General features: G+C 43.8%; 2 protein-coding genes across 7 annotated transcripts in view; one reads left to right on the top strand and one right to left on the bottom strand.

Moving 5' to 3' along the window:
* Positions 1-26,583, top strand: part of LOC126284460 (trichoplein keratin filament-binding protein) — a 713,651-nt gene that overhangs the window by 516,872 nt on the left and 170,196 nt on the right. The window lies entirely within an intron of this gene.
* The window catches only part of LOC126284463 (peptidoglycan-recognition protein LB-like), a 201,816-nt gene that overhangs the window by 129,497 nt on the left and 45,736 nt on the right, over positions 1-26,583 (bottom strand). The window lies entirely within an intron of this gene.

The following is a 26,583-nucleotide window of genomic DNA, read 5'->3' as shown; positions in this document are numbered from 1 at the left end:
CTGGGTAAACTCCAGCAGCCTCGTTTAGTCTGTGTCCCTGAAGCTCCCACTCGACACTCCCCGTAGTCTGTACGGATGGACCTCTTTTGTGACCCCCAGAAGGATGCTGATCCTACCTTTCTCCGACACCTGTTTCGTTCGATCCTCCATGATTATTCTAATTTGATATGCATCTACATGGATGCATCGAAAGTCAACGACAGGGTTGGTTACACTTTTGCACATTCTAAGGGACATGAGAAGCACTCACAGCTGAGTGCCTGCAGTGTATTGCCATATCTCAGGCTTAGCGGTACGTCAAATCCCTGGCCACGACGGATTTCTGATCTGTAGCAATTCCCTGAGTTGCTTAAAAGGCTTATGCCAGTTGTAACGCCGGAAACGCATAGCCTCCTATTTCCATCTAATCTACTATGAATTTTTTCCTTATTTTGTTACCTGAATATATTACATTTCTGTGTCTTTATTTATGCGGGGCGGTTAGTAGACCCGCAACCGAGCGCCTGCCCAGGTGGCGGAGAGGGGAATGCCTCCTAGGTGCAGGTGGTACCGAGGAAATAAAATACTCGAAAACTACTAGTAGCGTCTGTTCCCACAGAGGGCAGCTACAAAAGGCGTCTGCTCCACATGTCAGTGGCGGCCTCAACCAACCTCCTGATCTGGAAAGTCAGGTCGTAGTCGGCAGCATGCCATACATCCAACTACTAAACATCATGATGGTACAACGAGAAAAGCCTCATTACCCCGGGCCCCAGTCAATAGACTGGGATCGTCGTGAGCATCGGATTCCGGGGGCTCACGGACATCATGAGGAGAATCGGAGCTTCTCAAACTCCCTCAAGACCAAACCCAAACACTACATCGGCACACTCAACGTGAACACGCTGATGAAGACAGGAAAGATGAAGCAACTGATAGACACTCTCGAAAAATTTCAAATCAAAATATGTGCACTGCAAGAAACACGATTGACAGACGAAGACCATTTCAACACGGAGAATTTCAGAATACACAAAGGAAAAGCATCGAGACAACTGAAAAACCTAAGGCTCTTTGGCACAGGATTTGCAATACACAGGTCCATCACGGACAGCATATTTGACTTTTCGTCACCAAACGAAAGAATCAGCACCATCACAGTGAAATCAGCCAACAAATCCTACACAATAATCAACGCACATGCACCGACTAATGACTACAACAGGACAAACCCGGACGAAATTGATGGCTTCTGGACGACAATGGAAGAAACTATCAGAAAAATTCCTGCACATAGAGTCAAAATAATACTGGGAGACCTCAACGCTAAACTCGGAAAAGAAAAGATATACAGACATATCACAGGAAAACATACTCCACACGACACCAACAAAAACGGAAAACATCTGATAGACTTTTTCAAAAGCCACGACCTCGCCATTATGTCAACAAAATTCAAGAAACCAACACGAAAACTTACCACATGGAAATTCCCCAGCGGAAAGCAAGAACTACAAATCGACCATGTAATAGTCCAGGAAGACTCACAAAAAGAAATTTTGAACATAGACACCCGTAAAGGCTACTTTGACTCAGACCACCACCTACTACAGATCAGGATTCGTCTTTTGCCCAAGAAAAAGCTCCAAAAGAAAAAAAATTTTTAGACCAGATCCAGAATACGTTACTTTAAACCAGACACAAATATTACACAAAATTAAAATGGAGAAAACGACAGACTGGACACAGCTTTCACGAAAGAATCCGAGAGGCCATGAAACTAGCACAAGCATCACGCACACGGAAACACCGTTGGTGGAACCACACGTGTGACCAAACTATTGACTAACGAATCAGTGCATGGAAAATGTTTAGTAGCCAAAAATCCCAAAAGAATTGGATGAACTTTTTGAAAACACAGAAGCAATGAAGCAAAATCATTCGCAGTGAAAAACGACAGTATGATAAACGGCGACTGACAGAGATCGAATCGGACTTCATGAAGAACAATACAAGAAACTTCTACAGAACGTTTAGAGAAAATATGACTGTATATCAACCACCCAACTTGTGCTTCAGAAGACCGGATGGAACCCTAGAAACCAATACCAAAAACAATTGTGACATTCTGGCAAAGTACTTTGAAAAACTACTCAGTACGGACCCCTCAATGGAAGATATGATGACAGAAACGAGCACGTACAATCCAGATAGTGAACTTCCAACTCTAGAAGAAGTTAAAAAAATAATCAAGTCACTCAAGAATCGTAGAGCAGCAGGAGAAGATGGCATCATCGCGGAAATCTGGAAGTTACAAGACCCAGAACTCACCAAAGACATCCACAGGATCTTGGAAGACTATGAAAATTCCTGACGACTGGAAAACTGCCCTGATACACCCACTACACAAGAAAGGTGACAAGACTGACCCGAACAAGTACAAAGGAATATCCCTACTACCGGTCACGTACAAGACCCTCTCTTAAGCTTTACTGAACATACTACAATGCCAGACCGACCACTTGATTGGGGAATACCAAGCAGGCTTCCGTAAAGGGCGGTCTTGTGCGGAACAAATTAGGAACCTGAAAATGATTTTACAGCACAAACAGAACCTGATCATTTCCTTTGTCGACTACAAAAAGGCGTACGACTCTATCGACCGGAAAACTCTCTTCAAAATTCTTGCAGAATACAAAGTAGACAACAAAACACGGGCTATCAAAGAGCAAACTTTAACCAACACGACCTCCAAAGTAAAGTTCTGTGGGGAACTATCAGAGCCCTTTGAAATTCGCACAGGTGTCCGACAAGGCGATGGCCTCTCACCTCTCCTTTTCAATCTGGTGTTAGATAAGGTAATAAAAGAATGGGAAAATCCACAACAGGGGATAACCTTAGGAAACCTACAGATTAAATGCCTGGCTTTTGCAGACGATTTGGCGATTGTCACGAATGGTATAAAGGAAACAAAATACGCTATTGAAAAACTGCACGAAATCGCTTCCAAAACTGGACTACAGATCTCTTACGAAAAGACACAGTTTATGAGCACAAAGAAACTCGCATCTCTGAACACAAAGTACGGCACGATTTACAAAACGACAAACTTTAAATACCTCGATGAAACACTACAAATGAGTGGACATAACAGAGACTCAAACGAAGAAAGAAAGACTAAACGTGACAAGGCATACAAAGTAGTGTGGAATCATTACAAGAAGAAGTCGATCTCACAAAAAGCCAAATTACGCCATTACGACACAGGCTGTGATGACCAAATTGCTACAGAACTAGAACACAAGAATCTACGGCATGATAGAAAGTTTTCAAACACGTCGGTAGAGCAAAACATGTCAAATGTAAGCACGCAGATGGTAAGAGAGATAGATACGGTAAAATCTTGTAGGAGGTTCTTTTGAAGTGTAATTAGAACAGTGATGCATTTTTTTGCATCAGTTGCGGTAGCGTGTTGGGTTCGATTACTTGGACTCTAGGTGATTGTCGAGCAGGCGTCTGTAGCGAACTCTGGCGCCAAATGGCAATAGATACATTCGTCAGCTGTATGCTGACAGGTAATACACTTACTAAACTCTCTGTCCGATACCACATCTCGCCAATTGAATATGTTTCCCACAAAAAAGTACCCATCACCTCATCCTTCTTCCTGTCGGCTTGTAGGTGTAGTGTAGAGTCTGAGTGCGTCTGCCTTTAGTTTCGAGTCGTGTTGTGAAATTCTTTTCCCAGCAGGATAACACCATTTGTACGGCGTCGTCAATTTTTGAGCTGTATTGCGATTTTGGGCAGTGCTTGTGTAGTGCATACAGTTTTGTAATTAGTCCCAATCTTTATGACAAATTACGTAATTAAGACCGATCTTTACTTCAGTTTCCGATCTAAAATAAATAAATTACACTAACCTAATCTTCCTCTCCCGCATCTGACCAGTTTCCATGTGTTAAGGGGGGGAGGTGCACTTGGGCTTTCCATCCAGGAGGATCGGGGATGGCCGAGCGGTTATAGGTGCTACAGTCTGGGGAACCGCGCGACCGCTACGGTCGCAGGTTCGAATCCTGCCCCGGCCATGGATGTGTGTGATGTCCTTAGGTTAGTTAGGTTTAAGTAGTTCTAAGTTCTAGGGGACTGATGACCTCAGAAGTTAAGTCCCATAGTGCTCAGAGCCATTTGATCAGGGTTCGGGTCCCAGAAAGGACACTGTCATCTTTAATTTCCTGCCAGTTCCCGGGTGAGAGGGTGGTGTGGGACGTCACCACAGTCCTGGGACAAAGAAATTCCCGCCAAAGTTCGAAATTCCCACCAATATGGTAGGTGGGGGAGGGAGCGGGGACCCACGTGCAGGCTGACGAAAACGCATGACGTCTTCCAGTGAGAGGGTGTAGTTGGGGGTGGTAGTTTAATTACTCTTGATATCAAAGTTGTGGTGGTGACCACAGTACCCTACTATTGCCGTGTAGTTTATGCATATTATGGGTCTAGGTGTATATCGGCTAGCACCAAGCACACGACCGCTGGTCAGATAGGTAGTTGAGTGTTCCTTCTGGTCGCCGTTTACGTTGGTTCCTCATCCTCGTAAGCTGGTCACAGTTTTCCCGCCAGACTTTCCAGAGAACGCATTCTCTCTGTGCTGGGGCTGTATTTGATGGATCTCCTGTGGATTCGAATGTTACGCCTTAATATTTAGGTAATTACTTGAACAGAAAAATGACCTTAGAACGCAAACCGTTCACGAAATTTTATTATAAAAATTACTTTTTTAAGTAATCTTGGCAAAGGACCCCACGAGTGACGACGGGATTGTAAAATGCATATAAATTGGTGCAGTGTACAAGGAAGAATGGTCGGTATTCAGGGGTGTGACAGAGATGATCATTCGAAGCAAAAAATTCTAGGTTACATGGGCTCTAAAATACGTACCTTAAGAATTTACGAACATCTTCGACTGTGAAATACGTCTCTTCCTCTGAACAAGTGCTGATAGCTCTTGAAGTGTGTATTTTACAGCTCATGTTTTTCTTCGAATGACGGTTCTTCTCGTAGTCTTGAATATTAACCATTCTGCCAGACACATCCTGTGTTATAGAGTATGTTAATTAAAGTTTTATCTCCCCTCTGGAATGACTGAACTGTAATGGTTTAATCGTATCCTCGCATTCCCTGTGTCGAGAATAAATTCCTCACTTAAAACTGGTTCTTTAAGTTTTCTAAGCAGTTATTTATGAGTTAACAAACGTCTTTCTTCTAGCGTCTGCCAGTGAAACACTATATCAACAATTCTATGACGTTCCATATTTTGTTTGATGCTCATTGAAGCGCTGCACTAGAGTGGGCCTGGAATAAGCGACTGCAGAGGCACCCTCCTGCATGCTGCCGAGTCTGACGTCAGAACGCCGTTGTGTCGCCAGTATGCGCAATTGTGACCGCCATTAGCGAAAAAAACATGACGAGGAATCCCCCACGCTAATAGCGCCGAGTTACGTAAGCCTCGAGTATCATATGTTACTGCACCACTCGCGAGGACATCAGTCTTAGCAGACAACCGACTTGAATGTCGGTTACTGATCCCGAAAGAGTGAACTTTTTGCATTGCACCGGGGCTGCTGTTGTAAGCTCCAGGTCTCACGACCAACCGACCGTAAATTATGCTGGGCGCGTCTGGGACCGCAACACCGTGTTGCGGAAGAGTGAGGCGGCCCAGCGACAGAATTTTTCTCCTCTCACTTGAGTCTGCCTGACCTTTCAGTCGGGGGGCTTAACACGACTTCTGTCGTATTGTTGCCCTGGAATTTCCTACGCCACCATATCTGAACAAAGCTTCGAGACTCTTATCATCCTGTTCCTACTCGTTTAATATGAGCAAATTTTCAGTGTGTGACGACCTCAGTCAGAAGACAAGCCATGAGAAAAAACTGAAAATGGAGACGGAGCTCGAGGTAAAAAATACAGATGAAACGTATCGGGCAACTATCCGACATCCGGGCTATCCCATTCAAGTTTACTATCCGGCCGGAATCTGTACAGTATGTTAATATCTGTCAGACAACGGTTTTATGAGCTTGTCATAATTTTTTTTATTTTCTTTCATTTGTGTATAATACACTCTAAAGACAAATAAAACACAATATCTCCAAACCAAACACCGTGTATTAGAAAATAAATTAGTACTCGCACTGAATGAGATGTAAATTACGATGAATGAATACCAATTTTTTTGCATCGAGTTGTAATAAGCGCTTTCGCTTGTGTTTGTAAAAAAAGAAAACTCCAGAGAAAAATCTTTCGCTATAAGCACACCCGCAAGGCGCTAGAAGATAAATTCTGGCAAACTTCGTCAGATTCTGGTAGTGTGTCGCATTAGCTGATGATCAAACACATGAAGGTCGCGATTGCTGTCGGTTCGATGTGTCCCGAAACGATAGTCAATCTTGCTTCCAATCGTGTTTGCATCTTCGCCGGCATACTAACTACTATTACTTTCGTTGGCCACCTCGTCAGTGTTTCGTGAGTCACAGTTGATTCACTCTCGTCGCCTCCAGTTCTTTGAGCAGGCGTTTCGTCAAGAACAGTTTTTTGGAAAATATATGTAGGCCTTGGCATGTTGTAGTTTGTTCTAAATGTCTTGTAAGTCCGGCCCTTGCTACGGTAGATAATGGTTGTTGTGTAGTGCAGTCATATCTGCTATTAAATAATGATATTTGTATGAGCTTTTCGTTTACATGGCAAATCAAATTTCCTGTGGAACGAGTCTGACGTAGTGCATTTCTTTTCTCTAGATTTTAAGAAGATGGGAATGGTTAAGTTAGTATAGATACGGCAGCGGCTGTATGTTTATTAATTGCTCGTAATTTATCTAGATGTTTCGTTTTTAAATTATTTTTCATGGCTGATATATACCTGTCAAGAAAAAAATCATTGTGTTTATGATAGGTTAGGTATTTTTGTTAATTTAAATGATTTTTATAATTATGTTTCACAAAGACATCCAGGCAGCCCAAACAAGTTTAATTAAATCGAATATTCGATAAACAAGTAGGTGGTAAACGGTATTAGTTATATGTTATATGAGGAAACACCTTGTTGATAACTATAATGAAACAATTCAAAACAAAAGAATGAAGAACAAACTAAGGCTCATTTTCTTTCTCTGCCACGAAAAATTGGAACGCGACATAACAAACCAACGTAAAATTTATTCTTGTCATTTAATATGTTAATACACTCCCAAACGTGCAATTTTTTTTTACCGATGACATTTTTCGTAATTTATCTTCCAGTTAACAATACACTTTCAGTAATAACGTCGAGCGAGAAGTGAAAGTGATCGCAGCTAGGAACAATCAAATAGTCAACTCAGTCAGTCAATACGTCACACGCCCGCTTCACTCTTGAAGGACAGTCCCTGAGTTTACCCAAATACTCCCGATCATCTACGCCTGACCGCCACGGGCTCACCCAGATCTAAACGTTACTACGTGCTTCGTGGCAGATTCACGGCAGAATATCTGGCGTATACACTGCTGCTGTTGTGAAAATGGCAGTACCAGCAAGGAACAGTCCGAACCGTTCCCAAATCTGGTACGCTGCAGACAGATGGCGTGCACTTGGGACCAGCAGCGCCCTCTTTCGTGCGGCCATACAGCTCAGTGTTAGACGCCGAGATCAGTCATGCAGACCCGTCACACATAGTGGAAACGTGCCAGCAAGTGCCGGTACACCTCGTCAACATCAAAGGGCGCAATATCAGCATATGAGGGACGTCGAAAGGAAAATAATGATTGGTTTCCGGAAAATGGGTTTTTTCAAACAGCGTCATTGGCAGTCTGGACACATCTGCGTCGACGGTCAGGCGCCATCCGAGGACTGCATTGATGGGGGCGGCATGCGTCTCGTAGCGTCCCGCCTTCCACTGACCAGGAACTGCGAACGCCTCAGACTGCAGTGGGCGCGTGTCTCAAGACGAGACTCACTTCAACGTGTCCCAAGATGATGGCCGCGTACATGTTAGGTGCTACCATGGTGAATACAACCGGTCACACTGCAGGCTAGAGCCATGTTGAACTCGTGGAGAGCAGGATCATCCTCGAGTAGGACAACACCGACACCAGACACTGAACTGTAGTAATAAGGTAACGTCCCTTGGGAGGAGAGGGCACGAGGAACTTCTATTCCGAGGGTCCCCCAGAAAATGGCAGCAAGTTTAGATTCCAACAGGTCAATGGAACACACTTCTACTAACCTAACAACATGGCGGGAAAAAGGTCACTTGGGCTACCTCAACTAACCCAAGTCATCCGACCGCCACATATTCATAGTCACTGGCACCAAGTTTGAATTTTAGCGGTAAAGAAAGGTCAATTCGTACATCTCTACTAAGCTAAGAAAATGGCGTGAAAGAAAGGACACTTCGACTAACCTCAGTCGCCCGACCTCCACCTCCTCCTAACGATTCGCGGGAAAATGGCTCGACCAGTGCTGGGATGCTGGGAAGAGGAAGGCGTGTACTTTATTTATTTTGGAACACTTTATTTAGGGATGCAGTATATTTATCACAGTGATAGAGAGAACACACGCTCTGACATGCCACGCAGCATACAGACCTGCAAACTACTCCTACATAACTCATGTATCATGCTCTACACACGCACTTCATAATTGTAAACCGTAAAAATAACGCATTGTACAGACTACAGACATGCAAACCACTCGTAAATAATGCAATACATTTCGTCCAGACAGCCAAACAACTTGCAAATTGTAAAAATAATAATCCATCCAAAAGACTCTGCAAACATGCTTGCTAGTCGTCAACTGTCGAACTCGTGCACCAGTCTTTATTTACACAATTGGAGGCAGCAGCACCACCATCCAGTGTGTTCGCCATGAGGTCTGCACTCCAACTGACCTAGTACATAGTACTACCATCAGAGGACGCTGTCACCTGTTCCGTTATGTAAGCCAAGACGGCAGCCATGACGTCAACTGATGACACAAGTACCATTATCCAAAAAGAGTGTTCACCACGAGGTCTGGACCTAGTACACAGTACCACCACCAGAGAGCACTGTTGTCCATTTCGTCACATAATCCAAGAGGAGGGGGAGGGGGCGAAATGGCGGCAAAACGACTCTGCTGTGCTGGACGTAAGTTTTCATTTTGCAGGCGCTCTCTCCACCACGAGATGTAGACCCCAACTGGCCCAGTACACCGACTGCCACTAGGGGTTGCTCTCATTCCTCCTGTGACAAAATCTGAGATGGTGGTCAGGAGGAGGGAACTGGCGCGAAAATGACTGAGCCTGCGCTGAACTGCTGGGTAGAGTAAGGAAGGAGTGTACTCTATTTATTTTGGAACATTTTATTGAGGGGTGGAGTATATTTATCACACTGACGCGAAACACTCGTCCTGATGTCCTTGGCGTCACTATACACAGTCTGCAGACCTCTAAATTACTTCTGAATAACGACTCCAGACACACAGCCAACTCCTGATTTTCCAAAATAATTTCAGCACAGACATCAAACTGCACCTAAATAGTGCACAGGAGATCAGTGGCAGCCCCCTTGAAGTGATGTGCCCGCCAGCTGTCAAACCACACAGACGCCCGTTACGGTCCCGCATGCATGAGGCTGCGGCATCCCTTTCATACTTGACACCTGAGAAACTCCTCTCGGAATACGTGTTCAACTAGACACCGGTGCTGATGTGCCCGGCGGGAGTGCAGATGCTCGAGGGGCATGCACGCACCTTTTTTCCTTCTGCAGACGAGACCTTCAGTAGTTATTTTACAAAGATCACCATATTGCACTAGTAATTAAATCTTACAAACTAGCCGGCCGCGGTGTTCTAGTGGTTCTAGGCGCTCAGTCCGGAACCGCGCGACTGCTACGGTCGCAGGTTCGAATCCTGCCTCGGACATGGATGTGTGTGATGTCCTTAGGTTACTTTGGTTTAAGTAGTTCTAAGTTCTAGGGGACTGATGACCACAGATGTTAAGTCCCATACTGCTCAGAGCCATTTGAACCATCTTACAAACTACCATATATATAGTCAAATACGGAAAGACACGTACTCATTTACCCTGCTCCCACACCAAGGACAAGAGCTTCAATATTAGTGCGCGAAACCTATCTCCAACCCAGCCCTATATCACTGTGTACCGTGTTGATATAGTAATCATACAATTCGTATCCCGTGCGCAAACAAATTGAACCGTTTTATATTATTCGTATGTATACCGCGAAGGTGGGCAGTACCGTATATATACTACTCTCAGCACTAGATATCTTCCCACAGCCGACGATCAGAAGTCATCCACCCCCAACGCGCAACCAGAGCTACCCTCAGCGGACTGAAGTCGCTCTCAGAGCTGTTCTACAATTTAGGGATCGTTTCCCCTCGGCGCAAACACGTTAATGTTTCTCCTCTGAACCTGCTTCCTTGCTTGCTCGCTTTTCTACACACATCTCCAGATTCAAGGATTACAACAACACGTGTACTTTTCGCATGATTTGCCATAATATTATACCATTTCGCGGTACTTCTCGATATCAAGCACTAGGCAGCATCCCACCGATCGCTCGCACAACGTAATTCCCAAGAAATAGACTGGAAATTATTTCTCTGCAAACCCCCAAACTTTAGCGACGTGCAGCTTGCTGTAAACCACTGATTAACTTGCAACAAGTAGAGGAAACTGATATTTCCACTCACCAATACCGATGTCGGTGATGTAACAGATTCCAAATCATCCCTTTAATTTACAAACCAGCAAAGACTTTTCCATGTCTAGAGAGCAGGCAAACGTGTATTCCACATGCTACATGCACACACCACAATCGATCTTCTCTCAACTAAATAAAGGCGCGAAAACATTTCATTTTTCTGCCACGACTGCGTGGGCTGTGGCAGGCTCTAAACTGACATTAAGAAGCTGTGATCCACGGACTTTTGCAGGAAACTAAACGTTGCACGGTGTAAATTATGTTCTAACGGCGGATAGCATAACATGCCACACATCGGCTGATTTTAAATAAAATACAATTAAAACATAAGCAAATTGGAAGAGTTTTATGGCGTTTGCGTATGTTTCCAAACTACAGTCTGAAGGTGATTCAAGAGCTCTACATTTAGACTTGCCTCTCACACTGACGAAATAGCTGATGGCTCTGCGTTCCATTTCGATTAATTCTTCATATTGCGTTCGTGTACCTGATCAGTGTTTCGGTGCTATCCACCCCAGAAGGTGCTGTCCATCTACCAAAACTCATTCCTCGACTCAAGCAAGAGATGTCAGTCAATCATTATGTGGTAACCAACAGCGTGCCAGTACACGAATGGGGTGGAAAAAGACACCATCGATGTACTCTAATAATAAGCATTACAGTTGATAGCGCTAACAGTGTTAGCAATTTTACATTAACTTCAACACTGACTGATGATGTGGCAGCTTGTTTTCCTAATCTCAGTGTCATAGATAAACCACCCCATTTCCACTTTGTGAGTATCATTGCGAACATCGATAGATGACTGTGCAGTACGTCCATTCAATGTTAATTCTCAAACACACAAATCATCAAAGTATACCAGACAGCACTCAACGTATTTCTAAAACCTCGAGCATTGTGATTAATTTACGATCTATCTCTATGCGTGTGGGAGTCACAGAGCATTCTCGCTATCTTAGGATAAAATTAGAGAGTGAAAGCCCTCCTCACACTGTCAATGACCAACCTGCCTTGCAGCACCGTTAGCAAATTAATCTGCAACCGACCAGAAGAAGACCGCTACAGTCCAGATCTCGTGAATGAGTGGAGCTTTCCTAGTCCCCACCCATCTCGAAATGTGCCCATGTCGAGGAGGTTAGCACTCCTTATCGATGTATAGTAACAGATTTCAAAATGCCGTGATATAATAGCAGGCAGTTAAAAGAACAATAAACGAATTACTTGTATGCACGATGGAGCCCCCAGACGGATGGAGTTCGACATGCATATAAACAGAGCAAACACTCTCCGAATGTGGAGGATACTGGATACTGTCGAGTACAGTGCTATATTACACCTCCAGATCAGTGCATTTGAGCTAGGTGTTGGCAGCTGTGCTACATTTACAAGCAATTGTAGAACACGGAACGAGAGGTTATGTCATGATCACATCTATAGATCTGACATAAAATCGATAGAATTGCTACAAATGACGAGGGAATAGGTATAAAATGACCGAGTATACACTGATTTGCGGGGAAATTGAGAAAGTACTTGCATATCTTCTGGTTCTCGCCGAACAATTATAACATGGGAACAAATGTGCGACAGCAAGAGGAATCTGAGAAAACGTCGTCATCGAAAGGAAGGGAATCAGGGGGCCGTCAATTTTTTTCCGTTGAGGTGGTATTATATTGTAATTCTATTGAGGTACCAGTGTTACACGCGAATTGACTACTGTATTTGATGCTTTTCAGGAGGACAGAGAACCATTCTCCTCTAAACTTACTGCCAGCCGCGCTGGTCTCACGGTTCTAGGCGCTCAGTCCGGAACCGCGCGGCTGCTATGGTCGGAGGTTCGAATCCTGCCCCGGGCATGGATGTGTGTGAGGTCCTTAGGTTAGTTTGGTTTAAGTAGCTCTACGTTCTAGGGGACTGATGATCACAGATGTTAAGTCCTATAGTGCTCAGAGCCAGCCATCTAAACTTAACTTGCATCTGCGTTAAAGGATAACAGAGAGTGAATGGGGTGATCGATTGAGATGGAGCTGTAACGAGGTACGATTTAATGGTTGACTGATCAATGCATTTTAGAGAAGGGGAAGTTGCTGCAGGTCAATTTTTCAGTGATCTGTTCAGATGCATCAGTCTCGTGATAATAGCGTGCGTTTTACTCGTATAAATCCACGTGTTCTGTATGTGGTTTAAACCACTGTCTACTTGTGATCGTTAACGGTAAACCTGTCAGTCATCAGAGGACTTCCATCTCAGGTGTAATGAAACTTGACACATGCCTCAAAACGAACTTTGATTTATGCAATGTACTTCCCCCCCCCCCCCCCTCCGTCGCATCTCGGGTGTAAAATCGAGACTTCAGCATCACACCTAAGCTAGCGATAGGTGCTTGTGAGGTGCTGCAATCCCCGTGTATACATTTGCCTGACAGATGTGCTGTTTACAGAGTTAGTAACGGAATGACGTGTAATTTTCACAAGTTGGACACTGCTGCTATGCGTTTATCTGTTTCTTTGTAGGAGGTATCCCCCACTACTAACAATCATTTTATATAGGCCTGATGCAGGCATTGTGTAATTTCTGAACCGTGACTGGATGTGAACAGTGGACACTATACGTCTCCAGAAAGTTATATTATGCTCGTATAGTACAGAGCAAGTGTGTTACAGTAGTAGTTTTTTTTTAATTTTATTGTTCGATAACATAGTTTATCGTAGAGTAACCAAGAACAAGAATGTATGTCATGCGCTTCGAATATATTTCTCACAATGAAATATTAACGCTACATTCCATATGGAACATTATAGCCTGTTTTAAGAGCAGAATGTTGTATCCTTAGGAGTGTGTGTGTTAATGTTCTCTCTTACCAATAGCTTCCAGGTACCGATCCTAGATTCTAGAGCAGTTCTTTAGAGTTGATAGCTTGGTTGATTTACGTAAAAATGCGTCGAACTCCATCCGTCTGGAGCTCCATCTTGCGTAAAATTCATTCATTTCTTGTTCTTCTTAACTGTCTGCTATTATATCACAGCACTTTGAAATCTGTAACTATACATCGATAAAGAGTGCTAAGCTTCTTGACATGGGCACATCTCGAGATGGGTGACGACTCGGAAAGTTCCATTGATTTACGAGATGTGGAGTGTAGCGGTCTTCTTCTGGTCGGTTGCAGTTTAATTCGCTAACGGTGCTGCAGGGCGGGTTGGTCAATGACAATGTGAGGAGGGTCTTTCTCTAATTTTACCTAAGATAGCGAGAATGTTCTGTCACTCCCATACGCAGAGAGATAAGATCGTAAATTAAACACTATGCTTGAGGCGATAGAAATATGTGGAGCGCTGTCTGGTATACTATGATGATTTATGTGTTCGAGAATTAACACTGAATGGACGTACTGCATCTATCAATGTCCGCAATGATATTCACAAAGTGGAGAAATGGCGGTTTAGCTATGATACTGAAATTGGTGAAACATGCTGTCACATCATTGGCTGGTGTTGAAGTAACTGTTAAAATTGCTAACATTGTTAGAACTATCAACTGTAATGCTTATTATTAGAGTACATTGATGGTGTCTTTTTCCACCCCATCCGTGTACTGGCACGCTGTTGGTTACTACATAATGATTGACTGATATCTCTTGCTTGAGTCGAGGAATGAGTTTTGGTACATGGACAGTACCTTCTGGGGTAGATAGCACCGAAACACTGATCAGGTACACGAAGCGCAATATGAAGAATCAATTGAAAGGGAACGCAGAGCCATCAGCTATTTCGTCAGTGTGAGAGACGAGTAAAAATGTAGAGCTCGTGAGTCACCTTCAGACTGTAGTTTGGAAACATACGCAAACGCCATAAAACTCTTCCAATTTGCTTATGTTTTAATTGTATTTTATTTAAAATCAGCCGATGTGTGGCATGTTATGCTATCCGCCGTTAGAACATGATTTACACCGTGCAACGTCTAGTTTCCTGCAAAAGTCCGTGGATCAGAGCTTCTTAATGTCAGTTTAGAACCTGGCACAGCCCGAGTGGAAATATCAGTTTCCTCTACTTGTTGCAAGTTAATCAGTGGTTTACAGCAAGCTGCACGTCGCTAAAGTTTGGGGGTTTGCAGAGAAATAATTTCCAGTCTATTTCTTGGGAATTATGTTGTGCGAGCGATCGGTGGGATGCTGCCTAGTGCTTGATATCGAGAAGTACCGCGAAATGGTATAATATTATGGCAAATCATGCGAAAAGTACACGTGTTGTTGTAATCCTTGAATCTGGAGATGTGTGTAGAAAAGCGAGCAAGCAAGGAAGCAGGTTCAGAGGAGAAACATTAACGTGTTTGCGCCGAGGGGAAACGATCCCTAAATTGTAGAACAGCTCTGAGAGCGACTTCAGTCCGCTGAGGGTAGCCTTTCGTGGGCAAAATTATCGAGCAGTTTTTATAATGAATGGCGATCAGATAGTAGTTAACAGATAGGTACATTTATCATACAGAATATCAAATTTGGTCCAACTGTGAATGTGACGTCACACAGCAAGGTGGGAAGTATTCTTCTCACTGCCCTTCCTTAGAGTTAAATGACAAAAACAACTTTTTCAATATATGTCATATTTATTTGATAAATTTACTTCTCTTGTTACAATGATTGTTCACAATTACTTGCCCTGAAATTTTCTGAAACATGGGTCTATGTAAAGTGATATTTGACAATATGTACAAACACAGCGAGTGCTCTTTTCCGCAGCCTTGGTACTACAATGACGGCACGTCCAGTAGGTTTCTCCTTAAATGGGTTGATGCTCCCCTACAGCCACATGGCGAAAATCTTCAGGTACTTTACCCCTTTTTGCCAGAAAGAAAGGCTTTTGTCCATGCCTTTTTTGGGATGAGAAGCCAGCTATCATTTGTCTGGCTCGATGGATCCTGTATGTGAGCTGATCATGCTGTCCACTTTCTCTTTTACTAATTTTCCACAGGATAAAACTGTTCACTGCAGCAACATCCACAAGGAAATAAAATATTCTGTGTCACCATTTTACAGAATGTCTGCCAATAGCATACCTTTTTCGTATTTGATCAAACTTATCGACACCACGTATTATTTTGTTGTATTCTGGCACAACTTCAAGACAAGAAATCTCTGTACTAGTACCATCCTTGTTTTTCCTATTCACTGTGGATGTTTTTCATGGGTCATGAACTGAGGACAGGAAAGTGATTAGATGGTTATCCGTCCATTTTACTGCGGAAATGGCTCCTTTTGTTTCAAACCGGAATTCTCCTTGTTCCAATTTTACGTGCTCCTTCATAAATTTGGGTAAATCAATAGTATTTACCTTATGCTATAGCTTTGAGGAAAGAATCACAAAATGTCACGCAAACAGCACTAGAGGCACCTCTACAGAGCAACACTCAGCTCTACAATGCCTCTGCGCGAAGGTACAGCAAAAACGGCGGGAATTTCCGCTTGGAAATAGTACCCTATACTGTCCACTAGGTGGTAACACCATACAGAGGTGGGAACTGTGAATCCCACGGGACTAGGAGCGAGTTCATTCTAGTGGGAAGCACGTTTCCCACGGCTCACGAAAGGGTTAACGATCCCGAATTTGTAGAACAGCTCTGAGAGCGACTTCAGTCCACTGAGGGTAGCTCTGGTTGAGCGTTGTGGGTGGATGAGTTCTGATCGTCGGCTGTGGAAAAATATCTAGTGCTGAGAGAAGTATATATACGGTACTGTCCATCTTCGCGGTGTATGTAAGAATGATATAAAAGGGTTGAATTTGTTTGGGCAGAGGATACGAATTGTATGTTAACTACATCAAATTGGCGGGTGGAATAATCGTTAATGTTCCTATTATTTATGCTGTTGTTTGCCGTTCTCAACACTGGCTCTCTAACTACAATATTGGCAACCAGAAAGTGATTAGCAAAACGTGAAGCCTGTAATTAGAATTCCTAGTGCCCACTTCATCTGAGAAATACATTTATAGCTACAGCTTATAGCTCTGAGGAATTAGGACATTGTCTGGGATTCATAATCAAAAACCATTCTCTCTAAAATGTTCACTATATTCTGAAAGTCACAGACCAAAAAGAATCCACACAATCCAGCTACCAGAGCAGTTCAGAGTCTAATGCACTGATGCCACTATAACTGTTCAAATTAAATGTTTGAGTGAATGCTCGCCATAATTTGATGATAATGTTCATCAAACGCCACGCTAATAATGGTAGAATGTCTGTCCTGCGGCGGCACGTGAAAATACAACATACGAAAACTATAGATGGATCATTAACGTCATCCCAAAATTAACACTTCACTCGAAAACGATTTCATGGTTACGCGTATCCCGAGTAACTTATTACTCCATCCGAGGCTGTTTATATCAACGATACCGACGCGACGCGACTCCCGGCACAGGCGGTGCGCTAATCAGCGTCTGGAGAGAACTGGGGCCTTCTTTTCTCGGGCAGCGTTCTTACATATAAAGCCGCAGTGCGACGGCTCATGGGACGCCTGATCAAATCTGTTCTCCCGACTAGCCGCTGGGTTAGTAATGCACCACTTTAAGTTATCAAATAAATCATTGCTTTTTTTGCTGATGGCCGATGGAGCTCTCAATTTAAAAGTGCAATAAGCACACAGGTAATTAATCATAATAAAAGTCTGATGTGATGTGGCTAAGTCAAATATTTTGGGCGAGAGAATTAATTTAATTACACTACACGCAGTAGACGAGCTCTGAACTTGCTCTTTGGAGATACGCTATAGCTATAGTTTTATAGTTATTCTGTTGAAACTTCTCACAGTGTTACGATTATAGCGGATCTCCCTTCTACTTAACTTTAAACATCCTAGCTTTATTTATTTGCCTACTTAATCCATCTTGCTTCCTTAATTTCTAAGAAAAAAAACCAGAAAATCATGATTTTCAACTAAAATTTTAATTTGTGAGATCCAAAATACTGTTTCTACTAAATTATTATGCAAAAGGAATCTAAATGTAAATTTTTAAGTTTCTAGTTCTTTTCTGTTGTGCCAATGATTTTTACAGAAAAACGTCCAAATTTCGAAAATGGTTAAAGTTATTGAACTGATATTCAACACATATTGATTTAGTATTACTCCTGACATGCTAGAAACGTTTCAGGTTTTATACTTGATTTTTAAAGTATTGCGCAACATTTATGACGCCAGAGCTAGTTACAGTGGACTGGATGGCACACAATGGAAAGGCTGATGTGAATTTTATAAGGCGTGAGTAGGCTGCTTCCCTACATGGGAATATATTGCTGGGTTGGAGATCGGTTTCGGGCACTAATATACAAGCTCCTGTCGTCGGTGGGAGAGCACTGTAAATAAGTAAGAGTCTCTCAGTATTTGACTCTATATATGGTAATTTGTAAGTTTTAATTACCAGTGCAATATGGTGATCTGTATAAAATAACTGCTGAAAGTCTCGTCTGTAGAAGGAAAAAAGGTGGATGGTGATTCAATACCGGCGGCAACAGTAATTCGGCGGGTAAATTCGATAAGAGCCAATCATAATGCTCGATTCATTCACATCCTTTGTGCTGGGATATAGGAGCCTCTGCATAGCGGAGGGAACGTTTGTGTGTGTTGAAAGCAGGAGAGGTATCACGCATTGGACTGGATACCGTATTAGGTCCATGAGGAAGACTACTTTCGACGTTATTCTTCGTTGTTTTCGTAAACAGATTGTGTTATGGCAAGAATTTTCGTGCATACAAGCTGGGACATCAAGAAAGCGAGCGTTAAGTATTTATGGGACATTGTGCAATTCCCGCGAGTTCGACTCCATTCTTATTTATTACATAGTCAGGTGATATCAGAATAAGATTGAGAACCTTGTTATATGTGCTTGCGAAGGTTTGTAGCTACGCGCATGCACTTCGCGGCGTTGCGTCAGTCACGCTGGGCAGTTAAGCAGGGTTAGACGCTTGTCTCATCTTGAGCTAGCAAACAATGCACCCTGTGCTACTCTGTCATCAATGGTAAAGACACGTGCTGCCCAGAGGCCTCTAGCATATGAGACCGGCGTGAGCGTGCCTTGGAGGTCTGTGGCGTAATTTGACACTGACTGTATACTCGAAAACAGAGGCAACTTTGAAACGTCCACTATTTAGGAGCAGTTTGCATGTCTGTGCTGAAATTATTGAGTTGGCTGCGTGTCTGGAGTCGTTATTTAGAAGTAATTTAGAGGTCTGCAGACTGTGTATAGTGACGCCAAGGACATCAGGACGAGTGTGTCGCATCAGTGTGATAAATATACTCCACCACTCAATAAAATGTTCCAAAATAAATAGAGTACACTCCTTCCTTACTCTACCCAGCAGTTCAGCGCAGGCTCAGTCATTTTCGCGCCAGTTCCCTCCTCCTGACCACCATCTCAGATTTTGTCACAGGAGGAATGAGAGCAACCCCTAGTGGCAGTCGGTGTACTGGGCCAGTTGGGGTCTACATCTCGTGGTGGAGAGAGCGCCTGCAAAATGAAAACTTACGTCCAGCACAGCAGAGTCGTTTTGCCGCCATTTCGCCCCCTCCCCCTCCTCTTGGATTATGTGACGAAATGGACAACAGTGCTCTCTGGTGGTGGTACTGTGTACTAGGTCCAGACCTCGTGGTGAACACTCTTTTTGGATAATGGTACTTGTGTCATCAGTTGACGTCATGGCTGCCGTCTTGGCTTACATAACGGAACAGGTGACAGCGTCCTCTGATGGTAGTACTATGTACTAGGTCAGTTGGAGTGCAGACCTCATGGCGAACACACTGGATGGTGGTGCTGCTGCCTCTAATTGTGTAAATAAAGACTGGTGCATGAGTTCGACAGTTGACGACTAGCAAGCATGTTTGCAGAGTCTTTTGGATGGATTATTATTTTTACAATTTGCGAGTTGTTTGGCTGTCTGGACGAAATGTATTGCATTATTTACGAGTGGTTTGCATGTCTGTAGCCTGTACAATGCGTTATTTTTACGGTTTACAATTATGAAGTGCGTGTGTAGAGCATGATACATGAGTTATGTAGGAGTAGTTTGCAGGTCTGTATGCTGCGTGGCATGTCAGAGCGTGTGTTCTCTCTATCACTGTGATAAATATAGTGCATCCCTAAATAAATTGTTCCAAAATAAATAAAGTACACGCCTTCCTCTTCCCAGCATCCCAGCACTGGTCGAGCCATTTTCCCGCGAATCGTTAGGAGGAGGTTTGCTGGACTCCGCCTTCTTAGCGTTGCAGTTTTAATGGGCAAGAGCAGTGTCGTTCTTTCAGTGTTGTGTTTGGTTGGCAGTTTGTGAAATCTCGCCCGTTACATAACTATTAGACACTCTCTGTCTCTCAGAAGGACACAAATGACGGAAACACACTTTTGCGGTGTATCCCAGGCCAGAGAAGCGAGGGGAGGCTAAGGACGTCATCCGTCGCGTCTGGAAAAGTACGGCAGCAGCTGCGACTGTGTGCTTCCCCCAGAGCACTATTCGCGCGGTCATCCGCCAGCTGGCTGCGCCGGCAGCAAGGCCGAGGCGGACGGTTTTTTTTTCGGACGGGGCGCTGCGGTGGTGGCCGCAGCGGCGTGACTCACCGCGCCGCTGGAGTCGGCCCGCTCCAGCACAGAACCAGGCTCCAGCCGCTTCCAGCGGCGGCTGTGCTTTCCTTGCGTCTGCCATCGCCAAGCCAAACCCTGACCCTGCAAACTGGCGACTTGCCGCGCCATGTCCGGGGTGGCCACCCACAGGTCAAGGTGCTGTCAAATTCGCGTCAACCATCAAGATTTGCGTATTCCGTGGTTACGCTAACTCCGTGATGTCGGATGCTGGAATACATGCTTTAGAGAGGACACGGCTGATTTCCTATCCCAACGATCCCACTGTCAACGGACGACTGAACTGTAATGTTCCTGCTTTCCATTCGTTGGAACTCGTAGATGCAGGAGTTGTGATCTGTTGCTCCCTGACTCATTCAATCTTCCTGCCTCTACAAGCATACAGCTCTCCGTTTCTTCAGCGTGAACATGTACGTATTTCTGCATTCATACTCCGCAAACCATTGTCAAGTGCGTGGCAGAGGGTCCTTCCCATTGTACGGGTTATTAGACTGTTCCCGTGCCATTTGCCCGTGGAGCGTGGGAAGAACGACTGCTTGAACGTCTCTGTGCGAGATGTCTAATCTTGTCCTCGCGATCCCCTCGGAAGCGATACGTAGGTTCCACTCGTGAAGTTGGTTCCTTTTAGTAAGCAGGCTTCCGCAGGATAGTTTGCGCCTATTATCAAGCGTCAGTCATATGAGTTTCTGTAGCATCTCTGTGGCACTGTCGCTGGCATCAAACAAACCAGTGAGCGTTCGTGGTGTCCTTCCTTGTTTACGTTCAGTTTGTTCCGTTAATCCTATTTCAGACGCTTCGCACACTTTTCATCTGTATTCTAGGATGGGCCGCACGAGTGTTTGATATGTAATCTGGTATGAAAACTGACCATATTTGCCCGGTATCCTACCAGTGGATAATAGTCTGCTTACGACAAAACTGATGTGATCGTTTCAGTTAGTTTCTGTACACTAAGACCTGTTGCCCTCGGGCACTTGTGTGGGTTTAGCGATTCCAGTTGTAACTCATTGCTATTACGCTCGTAGAGTACCACGTATTTCGTTTTGTGAAATGCACAATTTAACATTTATGAACTTTTTAAAAAAAAGTTGCCAATCTTTGCACCCCTTTTAAATCTTATAAAGATCTGACTGAATATATCTGCGGTTCATTATTTCATATAGTGCCTAATTATACGTAGATAATTGTGTGGCTGCAATTATTTTCTCATTGAAAGTTCGTTTCCCGCTGCCATAACCGATAATTAATACCATATTGACAGTAAACTATCAGTTTCACACACAGCGGAAGCCAAGGTTAGAAGTGCTGTTTACTTTACCAAAAGCTCTGCTAGCAATTTTTATTCCCTTCTCTTTGTCTTTTGCTGTGCATCCAGTGCCGTGATCGCTATAAGTTACTAATTGATCCTGTTTCTCCGTTGTTAACTTGTACAGTTTTCTTCTCAGTGTATTTATTGTCTGCCATTTTACTCTTCTTATATTTCATTCTCAAGCCTACTTATAAACTGGTTTCTTACAAGTGCCTTCACGTTCATAGATCTCCTGTTCTTTCCCCAGTCGTTCCGGTTCCTTTTCAACAGACAGATCGAGGGCGAAAAACCTGACCGTTCGTACGCACACTAATCCTTACGAATTTGAATTTGTTGATAAGTCCACTCCGCGAGATGATGGCGTTGTACCTTCAGTATATCTTGCTTGGCCTTCTGAAGAGTGAAGAATGCTAAGGGAAAATTAGGTCCACTTGCTACCAAAGATCGTCTTGTAAGCTCCCTCAGCGTTTTCGCAACACTCTTCTGCTGTTTGGCTGGTTGACTGAATCTGCCGGCCGGAGTGGCCGTGCGGTTCTAGGCGCTACAGTCTGGAGCCGAGCGACCGCTACGGTATAGGTTCGAATCGTGCCTCGGGCATGGATGTGTGTGATGTCCTTACGTTAGTTAGGTTTAATTAGTTCTAAGTTCTAGGCGACTGATGACCCCAGATGTTAAGTCGCATAGTGCTCAGAGCCATTTGAATTTTTTTTTTTTTTTAACTGAATCTTGCAGCATGTTTCGGTCCTCTAGTTGAATCGGAGCCGGAAGTGATCGCGAACACTCCTACAGCGCTCGAGAGTAAGTTGCAAAGCAGCTCCATTGCTCTTGTCTACAATTATCTTGTCACAGCGGCGTCATCTGTTTGACCTCCCTAAAATTGAAACAAACTAGTTTCATTTCATAGTGTGTCGTAAAGTTAACCTTAGCGGCTGATCGCTAATGCTACTACTAGAGTCTACCATATTGTTCTCCTACACCCATGTGCGTTGTCATACATCCCTCTTTATTCAAGGCATGTGGGTATTACCCGGCGACACAGTGACTTCGATGTATTTCGGCATACTAGACAGAACCCACTTCTAAAGTAACTCCTCTAAAAGGATTTACATCTCCACGCTTCAAAGGCATTTGTTTGTGTGGATCGTGTTACTCTTAGAAAAACTCAAGTTTTATGATACTGGTTTGAATCTTACTTAAGAAACTGACTGCAAAATGTTGTGCTGAATAACTCAAACTATGGTGGAAGGCCAGAAAAGTTTAGTGACTAGGGCGAAATCACAAAGCGAGCCCACTCAAGAAGGAAAATTTGTACTTTTTTTAGACGATTCTAGTGTCATAATAAGTCCCATTACAGAGAAAGCAACGTAAGAGTAGGTAAATAATATTTTTCAAAGAATTATTAAGTGGTTTTCTGAAAATGAGTTGTCCCTAAATTTTGAAAAACACACTGTATTCAATTTTTACTGCAAATAGTCATTTCAACAGTTGATGTAACACATGAGCAGAAGTCAGCAAGTAGGGTAGAATGCCCCAAATTTTTGGGTGTACATTTTTGATGAAACAGTGAACTGGGAAGAAGCATATTAATTGTTCTTCGTATAATTGCTGGTCTTTGAAATAAACGTGTCAACCTCCTGACATATTTTATATATGTATCCACTCAATAATGGGCGGATTAAGTTTCTGGGGTAACTCGTCACTTAGAAAGAAAGTACTGTTTGCACAAAAGAGAACAGTAAGCATAATCTGTATTGTTCATCCACAGATGTCATGTAGGTTCCTCTTAAAGGAACTAGGCATTTTCACTGCGCCATCACAATACATATATTCCCTAATGAAATTCGTTATAAATATTCCATTACAATTTGAGAAGAACAGTGAGTTCCATACCTACAACACTACAGAAGAAAATGATCTTCATTACCCATTGTTAAGCTGTCAGTGTCTCGGAAAAGAGTTAATTATGTAGCAATAAAAGGTTTTTATCGTTTGACAAATACCATAAAATAACTGACTTGTAGCAAAGCAAGTTTCAAATCATACTTGAAATTATTTATCCAGGACAACTCTACTTAAAACCTGTTAGCCAAAAAAAAATTATTTTTAAATTTAGTCGCATTAATAGGACTAAAAAAAAGTGTTCGTTATATGCTGTAAACTGCCTCATTCCACATGATTTCGGTAAAAGACTCGTTCAAATAATCTATGGAACATGAAATTAACTTTCGGGGAAGAAAAAAAGTCGAGGTCGCGGTCAGGATGTGTTTCCGGTCAGGTGGAGTCGTTAAAATACTCGAAAATATGGGAATTATTAGGCCCGCGACGTAACAGTTTCCGAGAAATGCTAACTTCAGTCTGTTGCTGGTACTCTATAGTTGAGGAGAGAAGCAGTTGCATGTAGCAAACATGGCAACTGGAAGTACAAAGCCTGCGTCACGGCCACAGGCAAAGTTGGGGCGCCTCATTGCTTGCAACATATCTAACGTGTCGTCAAAGTTAGTTCGCACATACACTGACCACTTTCTGCCTTGTTGGCACGCGCAAACGCTATGAACTCAGTCTCTGTTTGATGGAACATTATGTCCGCCGGGAAAACTTCAAGAATCACAATTCAGCAAATAGTTTGGCACATGTTTCCGTATTACTGGAAAAACTGATGAACTGCTCTAACTACGTACTGACTGCAGTCTGTGCTACTACTCGAGCAATACGACACAAAAAATGCCTCCGAAGATGGCGAAGCTGGCTCGTTTTACCACTGCTTACCTCTTCTTTTCTTTCGCCCTACCGGGGTCAGCATGGTTAATTCGTTAATTTTAAGGTGTGGCTGGGTGCTCTTCCTGTCACTACTCCGTACCACCCCCCCCCCCCCCCCCCTCCGGCGAATCTGAAAGTCTGTGAATCGTGTAACTGTGGTGGGATGTGGATACCAGCCCGGTATTCACCTAGTCGGATGTGAGAAACCGCGCCAAAACCACATTCAGTCTCCTTCAACCCGATGTGCGGATTCGACCTAGTGATGGCGCACCTCCTCGTGCTGGAAGCGGCGCTTTGGACGCGCGGCTATCCGGGCGGATTTAACCGCTACTTGCCTGCTGAATCTTTATCGTTTAAGAGACATTCGTGTCGGGACAAAGGGGACGGTGGAGGGGGGGGGGGGGGTGTCTCTAAGGAAAGATTGTGGTGTTGGTAAACTGCAACTCGCATGGGTCTGAAAAACTACGCTAGCCATATGGAAACTTTCGAGACAGTAGAGGATCAACAGTGAAAGCCATTATCACTGAAACAGAGGTCGAATCATCTACAACTTGCACCGCAAATATTGCGGAAATGGAAAGCGCTGTTGATGTATAAACAGATTGTAATACTACGTAGAAAGTGTATTTTGTGTGCAAAAATACTCTTTTTTAAATGCAACAATGCCTACGAACTGAAAAGTAGGGTAAATCTGAATATCAGTGGTGTTCGTTGCAAGGTTCTATTGCGAGTCGTTTACGAGAGGGGCCTATCATATTGTGAAAAAGTTGCCACATCGACACTTGTACAACACCTGTGGCAGCATACACTAAAGGACAGCACAAGTGCATACACTAATTATCTGCACTGTGACCAGTAACGAGACAGTTGGTTGTTTTCAGAATAACCACCAGCAGCGGCAGTAGACCCTTCCATTTTGGTACGGAAAGATTGCTCCACTGTTAGCATTTCAGCGGAGATGTTCGAGCAGCTTGCAGTAACACGTCCGCCGGCCAGAGTGGCCGAGCGGTTCTAGGCGCTTCAGTCTGGAACCGCGCGATCGCTTCGGTCGCAGGTTCGAATCCTGCCTCGGGCATGGATGTGTGTGATGTCCTTAGGCTAGTTAGGTTTAAGTAGTTCTAAGCCTATGGGACTGATGACCTCAGATGTTAAGTCTCATAGCGCTCAGAGCCATTTGAACCATTTTAGTAACACGTCCTTGCATATCATCGGGTGTAGTTGGTTTGTCCTTGTAGAAAGCGTCTTTCAGCTCTCCCCACAGAAAAATGTCTGCAGGTGTCAAATCCGGGAAACGGGCCAGCCGAGATTCTGGTTCTCTGTGTGCATTCCAACGATTTAGGACCAATGTGCGAAGACACGCTGTAATACTTAGTGCACTATGGGCTGCACAGCCATCGTGTTGGTACTGCAGGTTCCTCATGGTCTCCTGAGTAACGTCTTCTAGCATCCGTAGAAGATGGTCTGTTAGGAGACTGCGATACTTGTCGGCGTTCGGTGTTCCGTCTGTGAAACACGAGCCTATGAGCTCACGGTTCACTATCTCATACCACATGTTTACACTCCATGGACGCTGACGTTCCACCTCACGAAGCCAACGGGGATTGTCAGCAGGCCAATACTGCATGTTTCGGTGGTTTACCTGGTCATGACTGGTAAATGTGTATTCATCACTAAACAAGAAACATTACACATCAGATGTATTTTGTCGTAATGAACATGTAGAGAAGTTTACACGATCCTCGTAATCGTTTCCATGCAGCCCTTGATGGAGAGGGATGTGATAGGGATGGTACCTATGTCGATGCCGAATGCGTAGAACATTTGCCTGACTCGTGCCACTGTCTCGTGCGATTGGGCGGGAGCTATCGTGTGGATGAGTTGCAAGAGCAGCAAGAAAACTAATTAACCCCCCCCCCCTCTTCTGCCGTCACTTGTTACTTCTGTTAGTGCGCCGCGTTGCAAAGTTCTACTTATCTCGTGATGAATCCAATACGTACGCCTCCTTGAAGTTACTGTCACGCAGTTACCAGTCGCAAAAAGCTATAGAAAAAAAACCTCAAGTCGCACTAAAATTGTTTTGCCCGTGGAAGGAACTGTTAAATGAAAGTGTTTATGTGCGCAGTATTTCACTGTATTACGATAATCTTGCGGACACCAGTCGCTATCAAGTCTTACTCTA

The sequence above is a fragment of the Schistocerca gregaria genome, chromosome 8, assembly GCF_023897955.1.
Source record: "Schistocerca gregaria isolate iqSchGreg1 chromosome 8, iqSchGreg1.2, whole genome shotgun sequence".
Lineage (NCBI taxonomy): Eukaryota > Metazoa > Arthropoda > Insecta > Orthoptera > Acrididae > Schistocerca > Schistocerca gregaria.
This window is presented reverse-complemented; position numbering and strand designations above follow the sequence as displayed.